The sequence below is a fragment of the Cherax quadricarinatus genome, chromosome 8 (assembly GCF_038502225.1).
Source record: "Cherax quadricarinatus isolate ZL_2023a chromosome 8, ASM3850222v1, whole genome shotgun sequence".
Classification (NCBI taxonomy): domain Eukaryota; kingdom Metazoa; phylum Arthropoda; class Malacostraca; order Decapoda; family Parastacidae; genus Cherax; species Cherax quadricarinatus.
Genome location: NC_091299.1, coordinates 13,041,697 through 13,054,913, shown reverse-complemented (window position 1 = coordinate 13,054,913; position 13,217 = coordinate 13,041,697). Strand labels below are relative to the sequence as shown.

The following is a 13,217-nucleotide window of genomic DNA, read 5'->3' as shown; positions in this document are numbered from 1 at the left end:
ATTTAAATTTATTGTAATGAAGTTTGTTTTAAAATATTGTAAGAGATCTCTGGGTTAATGTATTTCATTATGATTTGAACTAATCTTTGTGTGTGGGATACGATACTGAAGTACTGTATAACCCTAATACTGTATTTATATACTGCAGTGTTATTAGGCATCTTGACATGGAGCTGTTGTAAAATAGCAACTTTGTTCTTAGTATTGTCCTGCTCATTCTCCCTCACTTTGTGTCTTAATAATTACTGGAAAACTGAGGTGTCGTCAATCTGTAGGTCGTGTAAATATGATAGTTACTGTTGGTTATGATACCTATTATGCATGTACTGAAAATGTAGAGAATATAAAAGTCCCGTCATTTAATTTTTTTATTTTTTTGCTTTTCTCTTTACCTTTTTAAACATGGATTTCTCAATAGTATATAATCAGACTAAGCACTAAACCCAGAAGGGTCATACAGCATTGCAGGGTGGTATGTGCTAGAGGATGAATATGCAGAGTTTAGGAATGAGTAAGGGTCAGGAGTGTGCAAGGGTAAGGTTTAGTGGGTGTGGTGAAGAGTGCAAAAGGTGAAATAAAGTTGGTACAATAAGTTAAGTGTTTGTTGAAAAAAAATAAATAAATGTTCATCAAAGGTGGGACTTACAGCAAGGAGGTAAGTATGGTGGAGAAGTCAGAGGTGAATTCTGGAAGCCTGCTAATACAGGACAATTCAAGATATAGTGAACTGGCAATGCAGTTTTGTTTAGCATTTGTCCCTGGGTATGAGAAGTGCACTTGTGACCGATACATGGTGAGAGGGCGGTTTCCTAAGCAGCAGCAGTGAGATGGCCAGAAACTAATGTGGTCTGACATAGTAATTTGCACTTCAGTGTGGACCACTTGTTGCCAGCAGTTGCAGTGTTTTTTGAGAGATGACAGAATAATAGCCTGAAAAAGGAAGATCCTTGTACAAAATTAGGTCATGAACAGCAGAGTCTCTGTTCATTACCCCAAACGTCAGTGTGTTCAGAGACCCAGCAGACTCCTGTTTACTAGAAATGAGGCATATATAGGGCAGTAGGATGAGGGGAATAAAATTTTTGAATAGCCTGTAATGCACTATAGGAATCTGAAATGACTACAAATACAGACATTGATGCAATGTGTATAATGGCCATGAAAACTGCTTACAATTCAGGCATGGGAATGCTGGCTGATTTTAATAAATTATATAAATGATTTTGCCAGGAGACCTCTTCAAGGGGGGCTCCTTGGTGTGGTGAAGAGGCTCTTGGTCTGAGGAATTAGACCTGTCAGTCTCCTTCCTCAGACCGAACCTAATTACCCCCAATCTCCCGTTCCCTATCCCATCCTCCCCTTTTTCCTTTCCTCCTCCTCCTCCCCACCCCTCCCTTTTGCCCTTTGGGATTTTTTTTTTTTCCACAGGCACGCTAGTTCCTAGGTAGGGAAAGGGTACCGGGGTCCATCCCATTCCGTTGAGGTTCTTGGTGGTGGCGTAGTTTGCCGTGGAATCTGGATTGCCTGGGGATGTCCCGATCCCTCTCCAGTATCCCGGAGGGTGGCTTTGGGTGTCTCTCGGGCGACGGGTGTATCTCTGGAAGCCACCTTTCGGACTCCGGGGGTGGTGGCCGAAGGAGGTATGCTTTGAGGCGGATTTCCGGCCGCCCTCTCTTTTGTCCACCGAGGTAGCTCGGCAGATGTGAGGTTGCTATCCCGGATTGCCGGTTTACTTGCATGATGGGTAGGGTATGGCACGGGTTCCATGCTGCATCTGCGCTGCTTGCAGTGCTGAGGTTCTCTTGGGCGCAGAGGGAGATTTCTGGCCCTTTCATTCCTCCTAGGAACTATCCCTCCCCGGTCCCCCCTTTTTTATTCTTTTATTTTTATTTTATTTTCTTTCTTTTTTTTTTTCTTAAAAACAAAAAGAAAGAAGTAACCTAACCATGGCAGCCCTAGTCCATGAACCTGCTACTTACGACCGACTTCCTCTACTGCCTATCTTTCTGACCACAGTATTGGCAAGGCACTCCTATGCCATGTTGGTAAAGATATTTCTTTTCATGCTCTTAAGAGCGGTACGCGCATCATCACCGTACAGAATGCTACCCAGGCTCATGAGCTTTCTCGTCTTTCCCATATCGATACTGTTCCTGTCACTATTGAAAAACATCATTCCCTCAATTCTTGTAGTGGTACTGTCATTCTGCCCCATACCATAGTTCAACAAAATTTCCAGACATGTGGCATTGACATTCTTGAACAGCTGGAACTCCAAGATCTCCCAATCCTCAAGGTAGACACTTATGTTCTTCCTGCCTGCGGGCAGAGACGATACCCTAGCAATGTGGCTCGTTTAAATTTTAACAGCCGTGAACTCCCATCCTCAGTTTATGTAGCAGGACATTGGTTACAAGTTCGAAAGGTGATCCCTACACCGCAACAGTGTAGAAATTGCTGGCGATTTGGCCATCCAGCGAAATATTGCAGATCTATCGCCGAATGCCCGGTCTGTGGTGCCGATGACCATTCTAATATGTCTTGCAATCGACCTCCCTCTTGCCTTAATTGCCATGAGGCTCACCCTTCGTACTCTTGCCGTTGTCAGGTCTACTTAAACGAGCAGGAAATCCGTTACCTCAAAGAGGCAGGTCTCCCTTATGCCATGGCAGTTTCTCATCTCCGCCTCCAAGGGAGACTACCTCGTGTTTCTTATTCCCGTGTTTCAAAACGTCCCCCCACTTCTGGGATCCCATCTTCTGCAACCACCTCTGTGGTTACCTCTCCCATATCTCCTGTATCTAATTCTTTTGCTGTCCTAGGCTCAGACGTCCCTACTTCAACGTCTCAGTCTGATCTCGCTTCTCCGTGTTCTCCCTCACGAGCCTCAGTAGCGACGAGATCTTGAATGACACCTCCTCCTAATCGTCCCTCTACTTCTCAAAAGTCAAAAAAAGGTCCGTTAACACCTCCTACCCATCTTCCACCTCCTCTTTTTACCTTCCCTGTCTCTGTACCTGGTTCTTTCCCTCTCACTGGCTCTGTTACAAGTGTAGAGGTTCACCCTCCTCCTCATACTGTACCTTCCTCCCCTGTTCCCTCCCAAGTTTCTTCCTCTTCTGCCACCTCCCAAGTTTCTGCCTCTTCTGTCCCCCTCCATGCTTCTCCAGTTCCCTCCACCCTTTTGCCCCCCCCCCTACCTTGGTACAGTCCATTACAGTTCCAGTCTTTACTCATCCTCCCCCTACCATTTCCAATATTGTCTCCCATATGACGTCTCTGAATTCTGAAACACTTGAAGCAATCTCTGAATATATTGCAGAGACCAAACCATCAATGGACACTGATCCACCCTCCGTTCCTTCTCTCTCCTCTGCTCCATCTGCGCAACTCCTTTCTTCACAGCACACCATTCCTTCGCTGCTTGAACATTTTCCCCTGCCTCCGCATGTGGACTTTTCTAACCCCTCTAGTCCGTAGGAACCCTTACCTGCGGATTTCAGGTATCTTTATCATTGCCAATCATGGCCTATTTACAGTGGAATATACGTGGCCTCAGGGATAATCGGGGTGAGCTTCAGATGTTACTCTCCCAGTTTTCCCCTGTTGGTGTTTGCTTACAGGAACCAAAATTTTACACTGCTGTTATCTCTCCCATCTCAGGCTATAATTTATTGTATTCTTCAGATCCTTTTCCTGATGGGACCTTTAATGAAAGTGCCCTTCTTCTACGCACTGATATTCCGTACCATCAGCTATTTGTTCGTACTTCGCTGCATTACACAGCAGCCCGTATCCACTTGCATAGGTGGTATACGCTCTGTTCTTTATATCTCTCTCCTTCTCGGGCATTATCTATTCCGGATATTGCCTTTCTTGTTTCATCATTATCGCCACCGATTCTGTTACTTGGCGATTTTAATGCCCACCATTTCCTCTGGGGGGTCTCACTGTGATTCCCGTGGCATTCAGTTAGAGGCTTTTCTTGCCACCCACCCCCTCCATGTTTTAAATACAGGTACTCACACCCATTTTGATCCTCGGACTCGCACTCTCTCTTGCATCGATCTCTCAGTCTGCTCTTCCTCCGTCGCATTAGACTTCACTTGGTCTGTTCTCCCGGACTTACATGACAGCGATCATTTCCCAATCATTCTTACTTCCCCTTCATATTCACCACCTCTTCGCATCCCACGCTGGCAACTTGATCAGGCAAATTGGAACCTTTACTCACACCTAACTGTTTTTAGAGAGGTTCCTTCTTCATCCTCCATCGATGAGCTTTTACACCTCTTCTCGTCCTCCGTTTTAACCGCAGCTTCTAATTGTATACCCCAAACTTCGGGCAGGCATTCTCAGAAATGCGTGCCTTGGTGGTCTCCTGCTTGTGCTCTTGCAGTACGTTTGAAATTCGCTGCATGGGGCAGGTACCGGTACAATAGAAGCAGAGAGAGATTTCTTGATTTTAAGGAGAAGCATGCGATCACTTGCCGTGTCATCCGTGACGCTAAACGCACTCGCTGGCGAGATTGTCTCCACCATCACCTCTGCTTCCTCTATGAGTGCAGTCTGGAAAAAAGTACGAAAACTGAGTGGTAAATATTCTCCTGACCCGGCTCCTGTTCTGTGGGTTGCCGGTGTTGATATAGCAAACCCACTAGATGTTGCCAATGAAATTGGCAATCATCTGGTCCATATTTCTCAGGGACTCCATCTATGCCCCTCATTTCTTTCCTCAAAGTCTGCCAGAGAGTTAGCACCCTTGGACTTTCCTTCTCTCAGAGAAGAACGGTATAATGTGCCTTTTACACTTCAAGAACTGGAGGCAACACTCTCAGCTTGCCGATCATCAGCAGCTGGGCCCGATGACATTCATATTCATATGCTACAACATTTACATCAGTCAGCCCTTGCAGTCCTATTACGACTTCACAATCTTATTTGGTCACAAGAAGTTCTTCCACAGCTGTTGAAATCCGCCATTGTTCTCCCTTTCCGCAAACCAGGCACTACGGGACATGAAGCCTCCCACTATCGTCCCATTGCTCTTACCAGTGCAGTTTGCAAAGTAATGGAACGCCTAGTAAATAGACGTTTAGTGTGGTATTTAGAGACACACAACAGTCTCTCCACTCGTCAATATAGCTTTCGTAAGGGACGTTCCACCATAGACCCCTTACTATGCTTGGATACGTATGTTCGTAATGCCTTTGCGAATAACCACTCAGTTATTGCCATATTTTTTGACCTTGAGAAGGCATATGACACAACTTGGAGGTATAATATTTTAGCCCAAGCCCACTCCTTAGGCCTTCGAGGCAATCTACCATCCTTCCTTAAGAACTTTTTAACTGACAGGCATTTCCGTGTTCGGGTTAATAATGTGCTCTCCCCGGACTTTATCCAAGCTGAAGGTGTCCCCCAGGGATGTGTTCTGAGCACAACACTTTTTCTCCTTGCTCTTAATGATTTGGCCTCTAGTCTTCCATCAAATATTTGGTCATCACTCTATGTTGATGACTTCGCTATTGCCTGTGCAGGCGCTGACTGTCACCTCATTACAGTTTCTCTCCAGCATGCAGTCGACCGTGTTTCCAATTGGGCCACCACACATGGGTTTAAATTTTCCAGCACTAAAACCCACCAAATTACTTTCACTAGACACTGTCATCTCCGATCATCCTTTGTACCTCTATGGCTCCCGTATCCCTGAACGTGATACAGCCAAGTTTCTGGGCCTCCTCTTTGATCGTAGGTTATCCTGGAAACCTCACATTACCTCTCTGAAGGCAACTTGTCACAGCCGGCTGAACCTTCTTAAAACCCTTGCTCATCTTTCATGGGGAGCTGATGGTCGAACCCTCCTTTGCCTACATTCCACCCTCATTTTATCGAAACTTGATTATGGTGACCAGATCTATTCAGCGGCATCTCCTGCTGCTACTCTCTAGCCTTAACCCCATTCATCACCAAGGATTACATTTATGCCTTGGTGCTTTTTGCTCTTTCCCTGTCGAGAGCCTCTGTGCAGAAGCGAACGTTCCATCCTTATCTGATTGCCGTGATGCCCATTGCCTTCGCTACTATGTACGCTCTCATGATCTCCGCAATCCTTCCATTTATAGAATAATCACTGATATTAGTAGACATTCTTTATTTGTTCGCCGCCCCTGTTTACTCCGTCCCTTCTCTCTTCGCCTTCATTCGCTCCTGTCTTCTCTTCAATTACTACCTTTCTATGTTCATGTAGCATCTCACTTTTCCCTATCCCCTTGGGAAGTTCCAGCTGTTCGAGTCTGTTCTTTCTCTCTCCCTTGCTCGAAAGCCCAACTGTCTACGGTCGCTTCCCGCTCTCTTTTTCTTGACCACTTTCACTCTCATTCTCATGCCATTGCTGTGTACACAGATGGCTCTAAGTCTTCTGACGGCGTAGGATTCGCAGCAGTGTTTCCGGACAACGTCGTACGAGGGCATTTACTATCTTTGGCTAGTATTTTTACTGCTGAATTGTATGCCATCCTTGCAGCACTTATCCGTATTGCATCTATGCCTGTGTCATCATTTGTGGTTGTCTCGGACTCCCTTAGTGCTTTACAGGCTATACAGAAATTTGATACACCTCACCCCTTAGTCCTCCGTATCCAACTTTAGCTACGCCGCATCTTTACCAAGCATAGATATTGTTTTTTGTTGGGTCCCTGGTCATGTTGACGTACAGGGCAATGAACAGGCAGACACTGCTGCGCGGTCAGCAGTACATGACCTACCAGTTTCATATAGAGGTATTCCATTTACGGACTATTTTGCTGCAATATCTTCCCACCTTCACACCCATTGGCAACAACATTGGTCTACTATGCTCGGCAACAAACTTCAATCTATTAAACCGAATATAGGTTACTGGCCGTCTTCTTATCACCAGTGTCAAGGTTGGGAGACTACTCTCTCCCGTCTTCGCATTGGCCATACTCGTCTTACTCATGGATATCTAATGGAGAGGCGCCCTGCTCCTCTCTGAGAATTGCCAAGCTCCATTATCAGTCAGCCACATTCTGTTGGACTGCCCACTTTATCAACGAGCATGCAGAATTTACCTCCGTCTTCGCTCCGCTGCTCTCTCTTTACCTTCCCTTCTCACTGATGGACCCACCTTTCATCCGGACTCTCTCATTGACTTTTTGACAACAACTGACTGACTTCACAAATTCTGATACCTTCAGCCCTTTCTACTTCAATCTCTTGCTACCCTCTACCCCCGTACTATCCCCTGCCCCGCTGTTTTCTGTAACCTACTGATCATCCCTCCTCCCTTCTGCCATCCAATACCCTCGCTTCCTTCCCTACCCTGCAGCGCTGTATAGCCCTTGTGGCTTAGCGCTTCTTTTTGATTATAATAATTTGCCAGGAGAAACTACCACATTTGCACATGGAAGAGGGAAAGCATATCCCTGAGGGAGACCTTCATAGATGAAATTAGGAAAACTTGTTACTAACTCCCCTCAAGGAAGGTTCCTTGATGCTGGTGAGAGGCTCTTGATCTAGGGAATTGAATCTGTGCTGCAGTTCCCTGAATTAAGCCTGAATACCTTCCATCCCCCAGGCGCTGTATAATCCTATGGGTTTAGCGCTTCCCCCTTGATTTATAATAAAATAATTGTTACAAACTCTGCCAAGAAATCCTTAATTAAATGAAGGTCCAAGGATGCCTGGGCCAAGATGTAATGCAATAACCGAGTGTTTATTAGTAAAAAGCAAGAAGCTCCCCTCAAGGAAGGTTCTTTGATGCTGGTGAGGGGCTCTCTATCTAGGGAATTGGATCTGTGCTCTGGTTCCTTGAATTGAGTCTGAATACCTTCCATCCCCCCCCCCCACTTGAGCTATATAATCCTACAGGTTTAGCGCTCACTCCCCCATGATATATATATATATATATATATATTTTTATTTTTTTTTATTATCACACCGGCCGATTCCCACCAAGGCAGGGTGGCCCGAAAAAGAAAAACTTTCACCATCATTCACTCAATCACTGTCTTGCCAGAAGGGTGCTTTACACTACAGTTTTTAAACTGCAACATTAACACCCCTCCTTCAGAGTGCAGGCACTGTACTTCCCATCTCCAGAACTCAAGTCCGGCCTGCCGGTTTCCCTGAATCCCTTCATAAATGTTACTTTGCTCACACTCCAACAGCACGTCAAGTATTAAAAACCATTTGTCTCCATTCACTCCTATCAAACACGCTCACGCATGCCTGCTGGAAGTCCAAGCCCCTCGCACACAAAACCTCCTTTACCCCCTCCCTCCAACCCTTCCTAGGCCGACCCCTACCCCGCCTTCCTTCCACTACAGACTGATACACTCTTGAAGTCATTCTGTTTCGCTCCATTCTCTCTACATGTCCGAACCACCTCAACAACCCTTCCTCAGCCCTCTGGACAACAGTTTTGGTAATCCCGCACCTCCTCCTAACTTCCAAACTACTAATTCTCTGCATTATATTCACACCACACATTGCCCTCAGACATGACATCTCCACTGCCTCCAGCCTTCTCCTCGCTGCAACATTCATCACCCACGCTTCACACCCATATAAGAGCGTTGGTAAAACTATACTCTCATACATTCCCCTCTTTGCCTCCAAGGACAAAGTTCTTTGTCTCCACAGACTCCTAAGTGCACCACTCACTCTTTTTCCCTCATCAATTCTATGATTCACCTCATCTTTCATAGACCCATCCGCTGACACGTCCACTCCCAAATATCTGAATACGTTCACCTCCTCCATACTCTCTCCCTCCAATCTGATATTCAATCTTTCATCACCTAATCTTTTATATATATATATATATATATATATATATATATATATATATATATAAAAGATATATATATATATATATATACGAACGCATCGCGTTACGTTAAATCCACCATACGAAGCATTTGAACGCAAAAATTTTGCCTCGCCTCGTGATAAGAATCTCTCCTTCCACGATTTGTCCGGGACGCGTCCCACGTGTGGCCTCGGCTGCCCTGTGGGTGCAAGTGCTTACAAGCCAGCCAGTGCGGTCGCATCTAAGCATGCATTCAGTACATTTCATATTATCACAGTGTTTTTAGTGCTTGTAACTGCAAAATAAGTCACCATGGGCCCCAAGAAAGTTTCTAGTGTCAACCCTGTGGTAAAAAGGGTGAGAATTAGTATGGAAATTAAGAAAGATTTTGAAGGGTTTGGGGCTAACCCTGAGAAGCCTATGCCAGTTGTGGAATCCATTGTGCCTACTTCAAAGATTAAGGAAATGTGTGCAAAGTGGGTTGAAGTGCAAACCTTTACGGATGAAAATCACCCTAACACAGCTATTGCAAGCCGTGCTGGTGACTATTACAATGACAATGTTGTGGCCCATTTTAGGCAAATCTTAAAGGAACAGGAGGTACAAACCTCTATGAACAGATTTGTTTTGCGACAGAGGTCCAGTGACACTCGAGCTGGTCCCCCCCTCAAGGAAGGTTCCTTGATGTTGGTGAGGGGCTCTTGATTTAGGGAATTGGATCTGTGCTCCAGTTCCCCGAATTAAGCCTGAATGCCTTCCACATCCCCCCCCAGGCGCTGTATAATCCTCCGGGTTTAGCGCTTCCCCTTTGATTATAATAATAATCGAGCTGGTCCTAGTGGCATTAAAAGAAGGGAAGTAACCCCGGAAAAGGACTTGCAACCTCAAGTCCTAATGGAAGGGGATTCCCCTTCTAAACAATAACTTCCACACACACCCCTCCTCCCATCCCATCAATCATCACCAGGTCTTCAATAAAGGTAAGTGTCATGTATTCTGTTCTTAGTAGAGTAGTAATTGTGCATGTCTTCTTCAGTTTGTGTGTAGTAAAATTAATATTTCATGTGGTAAAAAATTTTTTTTTTTTCATACTTTGGGGTGTCTTGCATGGATTAATTTGATTTCCATTATTTCTTATGGGGAAAATTAATTCCCCTTACGATAATTTCGGCTTACGATGAGTTCTCAGGAACGGATTAATATCGTAAGGCAGAGGTCCACTGTATTTTTTTTTTTTTTCAACAAGTCGGCCGTCTCCCACTGAGGCAGGGTGATCCAAAAAAGAAAGAAAATCCCCAAAAAGAAAATGCTTTCATCATCATTCAACACTTTCACCACACTCACATATAATCACTGTTTTTGCAGAGGTGCTCAGAATACAACAGTTTAGAAGCATATACATATAAAGATACACAACATATCCCTCCAAACTTCCAATATCCCAAACCCCTCCTTTAAAGTGCAGGCATTGTACTTCCCATTTCCAGGACTCAAGTCCGACTATATGAAAATAACCGGTTTCCCTGAATCCCTTCACTAAATATTACCCTGCTCACACTCCAACAGATCGTCAGGTCCCAAGTACCATTCGTCTCCATTCACTCCTATCTAACACGCTCACGCACGCTTGCTGGAAGTCCAAGCCCCTTACCCACAAAACCTCCTTTACCCCCTCTCTCCAACCCTTTCAAGGACGACCCCTACCTCGCCTTCCTTCCCCTATAGATTTATATGCTTTCCATGTCATTCTACTTTGATCCATTCTCTCTAAATGACCAAACCACCTCAACAACCCCTCTTCTGCCCTCTGACATACTTTTATTAACTCCACACCTTTTCCTAATTTCCACACTCTGAATTTTCTGCATAATATTTACACCACACATTGCCCTTAGACAGGACATCTCCACTGCCTCCAACCGTCTCCTCGCTGCTGCATTTACCACCCAAGCTTCACACCTATATAAGAGTGTTGGTACTACTATACTTTCATACATTCCCTTCTTTGCCTCCATAGATAACGTTTTTTGACTCCACATATACCTCAATGCACCACTCGCCTTTTTTCCCTCATCAATTCTATGATTAACCTCATCCTTCATAAATCCATCCGCCGACACGTCAACTCCCAAGTATCTGAAAACATTCACTTCTTCCATACTCCTCCTCCCCAATTTGATATCCAATTTTTCTTTATCTAAATCATTTGATACCCTCATCACCTTACTCTTTTCTACGTTCACTTTCAACTTTCTACCTTTACACACATTCCACTGTGTATATATATTGTTGAGAATTTGGCCTTACCTTCTGTGTTTATTATATATATATATATAATGAACACTTAGCTGATAAATGACAGCAAATCGTCTACACAGCCGCCCCTGCAGACGAGGTCTAGAAGCTGTCGAAACCACAACAGTGGGCTGTCAAGAGATACAATTTGTAAGTATAAATGACCCCTAGGGGGTGTTATGTCAGCATATTTCATTCGATGATGGCTGACGAATACTTACTTGTTTGGACTCAAAAGTCCACACCTTACTGCCGATTATAGGTTGATTACAAACTCCTTGTGACTCAAGAATTGCGCAATCCCCCGATCTACAAGAAATTCGTAACATACCTTGCTCTTTGTAACGTGAGCTATGGTGTTCTCAACACCTTCGACAGATATCGGTGACTTGATAGAAGCTGAAGTGTCCTTGGATGTCCACGTCTTCCATTGTCTAGGAAACGCACACTGGTACACTATGTTCCACAAGATTTGTCATTATTGTTCACAATGTATCACAAGAGAAGCTGATCACACTTCTCTTAAGAGTTTATTGTGTTTTGTGAGACACTTTATTCACACTAACGCACAGATCAGTGTCCTTTGCTGGTTATCCTGGCATCAGTGTGACTCTCTCTAGAGTCAAAAGTAATCTGGCGTCGGTACGCCACCCCAAGCCGTCACTGCCCTAGCACAAAAAAAAAAAACGCTGACCTAGTACCTTGCATCCTTGTCACCTCCTCGATGAAGCAAAGCAGAATGTTTGTTTCTTGCTGTCTTAAGCATAGACAACAATGTACATTTACTATGGTAATAAAGTGGGAGCAGGATGTAACACGTTGCAACACCGTTGCAAGGAGCAGAGGTCACATGATTACGTGGCATAGCATCTGTGATCAATTACTCACTCTAGCAGTAAACAAGATGCTCGCCCCTTCTGAGTGGCCCCTCAGGGCTGAAGGGGGCTGATACCCCCATCCTGGAGAAAATTTCTCCACACTGGGGGGCGGCGGAGGTTCGCTGCAGGTGAACTATTCATCACTTAACATTAATTTAATTTTCTCACTCGCCACCACTGCTGCTTGTCTTTTCTGAACAGCTTTAGTCTGTGTGGTGTCTGGAGAATCACAAATTTTGTTTTCAACACTGTGTAATTCTAATGGCACTAGTTTATTTATTGTCCGCTTATTCACTACACCTTTGCTCAAAACATCAACTGTCCTGATGATTCCATTTGCATCAGGATATATGGTCACAATTTTTCCAAGTGGCCATTGGGACCTCGGACCATCATTGTCGATAATCACTATGTCACCAGGTCTTAAGGACTTATGATTTTCAGGAACACCAGCTCCATAGAAGTGTTCTCTCAATGAGGTGAGATAGTCTTCTCGCCAAATTTTCTCCCAACGTTCAATCACTTTATTAAGGTGTTTGAATTTACGTCTGAGTTGCTCAGGTTCGAAATAAGTAGGATCCTCTATGATTTCTTTATCATTCATGGGAGGAACAGGTTCGAGCCTTCTGCCATGGAGTAAATGAGATGGACTTAACACTTCTAAATTGTCCAGATCATCGGTAACATAAGTTAGAGGTCTGTTGTTGACTCTATTTTCTATTTCAGTCACAACTGTACGGAATTCTTCTAAGTCTATTCTCTGACGATGAAGAGTCTTCCTTAAACAACGTTTTACAATGCCGATCATTCTTTCATAAAATCCGCCGTGCCATGGAGATTTAGGAGGAATGTATCTCCAACGACATCTGCGTTGATTCAGCATCTGTTGTACTTCTGGTTGATCAAAGATCTTGCTTATATAAGCAGTACCAGCAACAAAGTTCGTTGCATTATCTGAAATCATCAGTCTAGGACATCCCCTTCTGGCTGCAAACCTTCTGAATAATTTGATAAAAGTTTCAGCAGACATGTCAGTGGCTACTTCTAGATGTACTGCTCTAGTTGTAGCACAAGTGAACAAACAGATGTACACCTTGATGGGAACTTTGTTTTGGTTAAAATTATTGGTCCAGTGTAATCTACACCTGTCACCTCAAATGGAGTGATATGACAAACTCTTTCAGAGGGATATGGAGGTGGACCTGGAT

At 44.4% G+C, this 13,217-nt stretch overlaps 1 protein-coding gene across 12 annotated transcripts in view; it reads left to right on the top strand.

Annotated features, from left to right (window-relative positions):
- Csp (Cysteine string protein) overlaps positions 1-371 on the top strand; it is a 338,068-nt gene extending 337,697 nt beyond the window's left edge. For all 12 annotated transcript variants that reach the window (XM_070082897.1, XM_070082888.1, XM_070082893.1 and 9 more), the window contains one exon: positions 1-371. This exon is cut by the window's left edge and continues 5,283 nt beyond it. The gene's annotated coding sequence lies outside the window, so the exon portion shown is untranslated.
- The last annotated feature ends 12,846 nt before the right edge of the window (positions 372-13,217 follow it).